The 4,909-nt window shown below is 43.4% G+C and overlaps 2 non-coding genes across 2 annotated transcripts; one reads left to right on the top strand and one right to left on the bottom strand.

Moving 5' to 3' along the window:
• Nucleotides 1-2,184: 2,184 nt before the first annotated feature.
• Nucleotides 2,185-2,256, bottom strand: Trnap-ugg. Its single transcript has one exon. It is a non-coding gene; the product is annotated as a tRNA-Pro (tRNA).
• Nucleotides 2,257-3,202: 946 nt separating this feature from the next.
• Nucleotides 3,203-3,274, top strand: Trnah-gug. Its single transcript has one exon. It is a non-coding gene; the product is annotated as a tRNA-His (tRNA).
• The last annotated feature ends 1,635 nt before the right edge of the window (nt 3,275-4,909 follow it).

Genomic DNA, 4,909 nt, shown 5'->3' with positions numbered 1-4,909 from the left:
CATATGAGGATGGTACTTTGATTGATTGATTGATTATGAAACTTGCAAGAACTTCAGTCATCTACTCACAATACAGCTACAGTTGATTAGTCTCTTCGCTGATGGAGGAATCAATTCACTAATACAAATCCTTATATTCCTAAATGTTCTTCACTATCTTACGTCACCATGAAGTATTTTAATAATTCTTCAGTGTTATCATATCGTTTAGCTTCCTCTGTTAACACTGGTAAGTTGTTAGTGCTGTATGTTACAACAACGGCGATGTTACTATTGGCTCATGTGTCGTTACTCATAATGGCGCCATCAACTGACCGTGGCTCTCGCTCTGCCTTCCAACAACGCCACCAAACTAATTCCTCATATATCTGTTCCAATTGTCTTGTTACCTAAAATTTCATATCCCGATAAATAAGAGTGACTTTGTTTAATAAATTAAGACGCGAGGGTGTTTAATATGTTGCGCCAGTAGCTCCTGTGTTTTATATTTCGTTCTTTAAGGTTTTCTCTGTAGATGTAATAAGTTATCAGTTTTTTGTTAATATATAATTATGAAGTTTGAAGTTTACTTTTTACATCTTTTTTATCAGTTTTCTATATTTCTTTAATTTATTCTCTGTTCAAATAGTTTAATTTCTTTTAATTGTTACTTCCCCAATTTAACAACCTAACATAAATTGTTCTTCCTCCCGACATGAAGATAAAACACATTCAACTATTACAGGAGTACAATACTATTAACACAAATAAAACTACTTTTTGAGCATTTAAAATTTGCACTCTGTCAGAAGTTTGGACTTTCAGAAAAATTATCTTCCATGGCTAAGTGACCCGAACAGCTAACGATTGTTTCAAAGTACAATTAAAACTTTGCTACTGTACGTCGTGATTATTACCTAATCTTACACAATCTGACAGTTCTTAAGCTTATTGGCGGAAACCTTATACTGTATCTACACAAAACTAAAGGTTATTCCTATGTTTCCACAAAGTTTCCAGTACATACAGTCGATGAGAAATCCATAGCAGAGAATTCCATCACCTCTGAAATATGATCCTTGAGACGGAAGCTTCAACAACACACCAGTATCAAATCATAAGCGACTGACGAGGTTATTCTTCACTAAGCCGGTCGGGTACTACACCCTGTTCCTGTGCTGCGGCTATGACGTCATTTACATAAACATCCTGACACTACTCTTAGCTGTCAGCGTCTCGTGTCAACTGGTCTATTGTGATTGGTTTATGGCGTGACGCATGATGCAGAACTAGACAACATTAACCCCTTGTGTACGGCGCCCCTTCTGTGCTGAATAATATCGTCTGGCGTTAACCAAATAAAGTATTAGAAGTGACGTCCCTGTACTGAAGGTGTTAGCGGAGATAATCTATTAAGAGTGACGGTAGACGCAGCGAAGGAAGTGAGGAAATAGGAAAAAAGGGAAGAAATTATAGTAAAATAAAAACAAACTAAAATAAGAGAAGAGAAGAGAAAAGGACAAAACATTAGTAACACACTTAACAAAAACATAGAATCTAAATAGTGCAATATAAAAGTCCACGAATAAGAGACAGAAAAATGGTACAAATCCTTACATAAAAGTGTACAAAAATCTTAAAAGAGGGATGGGTAAAATTCTCAGAGAAAATCACTGGTAAGCGAGTAAAAAATGGTGATAATAAAAGAGATATATTACGGTGGATGGTAAGATTAGCTTCGTGGCGGATGACCTGACCTGACCTGACCTGACCTAACCTAACCTAACCTAACCTAACCAAATCTTATAAATGATAGCAGGAGATTAAACAAGTAATGAGGCTACTGGACTGGTGGTATATTTAGAGGTTGAGGAAATAGGACTAATGACAAATGGTTCCCCAAACCTTCCTCGACAAACAACCGCCACAAACATACTCCCAAAACAACCATCTACCACAGTTAACAGAGCTATCATCTACTTCACTATCACACGTGCTGGAAGGAACAGTCCTGCCCTCAAACACAAACTCACTACATTATTACCCCGGCTTATTGTTTCATTAATTTACACACCTGGTAAAACTATACAAGGATTCTTTAAGTCCATGGATTTGATCTAAGAATCTTTTGGCGGCTACAGACACAAACGAGTTGCTGAAGTTAATAAAGATGTTATGAAGTTTCCAACATCTAACATAACGAACGGGCCTGTCCGGGATTTGAACCCGGGACCTCCTGCACCCAAAGCAGGAATCATACCCCTAGACCAACAGGCCGCTGCATAATAAAGAGAAGATAGATAGATTTAAGGAATTGATGCCATGCAATGATAACGTGAGTGACGTGGATTTGATAACCAGCTCCGGTCAGATGTGACAAGGGTGTTATCCAATGTAACCCCACTAAACGTCGCAGCTATTCTCCAGTTACTCTAATTTTCTCCTGTAAAACGTCTCCTGGACCCTACCTGGAAGACGCCTCCTGGACCCCACCTGAAAATCGCCTCCTGGACCCCACCTGTAAGACGTCTCCTGGACCCCACCTGGAAGACGACTCCTGGACCCGACTTGGAAGACGCCTCCTGGATCCGACTTGGAAGACGCCTCCTGGATCCCACTTGGAAGACGCCCCCTGGACTACACCTGGAAGACGCCCCCTGGACTACACCTGGAAGACGCCTCCTGGACTCCACATGAAAAACGCTTCATGGACTCCACCTGAAAGACACCTCCTGGTCCCCACTTGAAAATTGCCCCCTGGATCCCACCTGCAAGACGTCTCCTGGAGCCCACCTGAGAGACGTCTCCTGGAGCCCACCTGGATGACGTCTTCTGGACCCCAACTGGAAGACACCTGGACCCTACTGAAATAAGACTCCTGGACTCCACTTGTATGACGCCTCCTGGACCCCACGTGAAAGACGCCTCCTGGACCCCACCTGGAACACTCCTTCTGGACCCCACCTGAAATATGGCTCTTGCACCCTACCTGAAAGACGGCTCTTGGACTCCACCTGGACCCCGCTTGAAAGACGCCTCCTGGGGCCCACCTGGAAGACACCTGGACCCCACCTGGAAGACGCCTCTTGTACCCCACTTGGCAAACACCGCCTGGACCCCACCTACCCTGATCTATCGTAACCTGTTCTAACCTATCCTAAGCGAACCTAATCTGTCGTAGTCTAGACTAATATTTCCTGAGTCACTATAACGTGAGTCAGCGGCCGTGATCGTATAGTGGTTAGTACATTGCGTTGTGGCCGCAATAACCCAGGTTCGAATCCTGGTCACGGCATGGGGATGACTCAAAGAACCTTTTGGCGGCTGCAGACCCACGAGATGGTAAAAATTATAAAGATGTTATAAAGTTTTCAACATCTAACATAACGAAAGGGCTTGTCCAAGATTTGAACCCGGGACCTCCTGCATCCAGAGAATTAGTGTGTGTGTGTGTGTGTGAACGTGACAGTGAGGGAAGAGTTCAATCTCCAGAAGAAAATAAAACAATTCCACGGACTTTGTCTAAAGCTGAGAAAGATTCAAGAATATGTTTGAGGTACGAACTCTGAACACAAGAGAGCTGCAGGAGGAAAGACTAGGAGGGGCGAGGAGGGACTGTGGGGAGTGTGAGGGGGGAGGAGGGACTGTGGGGAGTGTGAGGGGGGAGGAGAGACTTTGAGGGGGAGGAGGGACTGTTGGGAGTGTGAGGGGGGAGGGGGGACTGGGAGAGGTTTAACATAAAACTGTAGGTGCCAACATTACGCTTAACGTCTTAAGTCTTAACCATGAGTGGATCTGGTGGCAATATAATGCGTTTAAATTAATATATTCGGTTACGTTTGCCTCGAGTAAAAAGCTACATAGTGTGTGTACTGTTTATTAATAGTAATGTAAATGTTACTAATGGCTAAATAAACATAATTATTTCTGTTTTATCTTTTCAGAATATTTACTTCTTTAAATTTCTTTTACTAAATAACAGAGGTTTGTTTTCATCAGTTTCCTGTAATAAAAAAATTTATCTTATTCTTAACCACACGGTAAAGGTCTTCCTCGGAAATACTTAGTAAATAAAAAACTCCTTGAAAACACGGTAATTATATTTAAGAGCATAACTAAATATATCTTTTTATATATTCTTGCTTATAATTACATGTATATTGAACCATTTTCACGCGTAATTATCTTAAGACTTAGTTATGAGTACTGTACCATGACGCCTGGCCCTGAGTACTGTACCGTGACACCTGTCCCTGAGAACTGTACCATGACGCCTGTCCCTGAGCACTGTACCATGACGCCTGGCCCTGAGCACTGTACCATGACGCCTGGCCCTGAGCACTGTACCATGACGCCTGGCCCTGAGCACTGTACCATGACACTGGCACAGGCGCATGCGCGGCGCGCCTGGCTGCAGGCACTGTACCCTGACGCCTGGCCCTGAGCGCATGCCATGACGCCTGGCCTGAGCACTGTATGCCGCTGACGCTGGCCTGAGCACTGTGCATGACGCCAGCTGGAGTACTGTGCCGCAGGCGCTGGCCTGAGCACTGTACCATGACGCCCTGGCCACAGGTACTTTACCCGCGGCGCTGGCCCTGAGCACCGTACCATGACGCCTGGCACTGAGCATTGTACCATGACACCACAACCGCATCCAGCCCATACGTGCACGAACCGATCGCTATAAGAACAGCCCAGTCCCAACCATTGTAAAAATTATCAATAACATGTAATAAATCAGTGTATTCACTCCCGGTAAACACTGCTCCTTACACTGTCACTATGTTGAAATGAACTGTAGTTTGAGCTGATCCCCATCTAAGTTATTATATGTCTTATTTGTGTCACTTATGTTACTTGTATATTATTTGTAACTCGTAACCCATTCCCCAAATATGTAACTGTATATTTTCAGCCTTCTGGCTGC

Source organism: Homarus americanus, unplaced genomic scaffold, assembly GCF_018991925.1.
Source record: "Homarus americanus isolate GMGI-L3 unplaced genomic scaffold, GMGI_Hamer_2.0 scaffold20683, whole genome shotgun sequence".
Classification (NCBI taxonomy): domain Eukaryota; kingdom Metazoa; phylum Arthropoda; class Malacostraca; order Decapoda; family Nephropidae; genus Homarus; species Homarus americanus.
The sequence above is the reverse complement of the archived record's forward strand: the minus strand, read 5'-3'. Positions and strand labels throughout refer to the sequence as shown.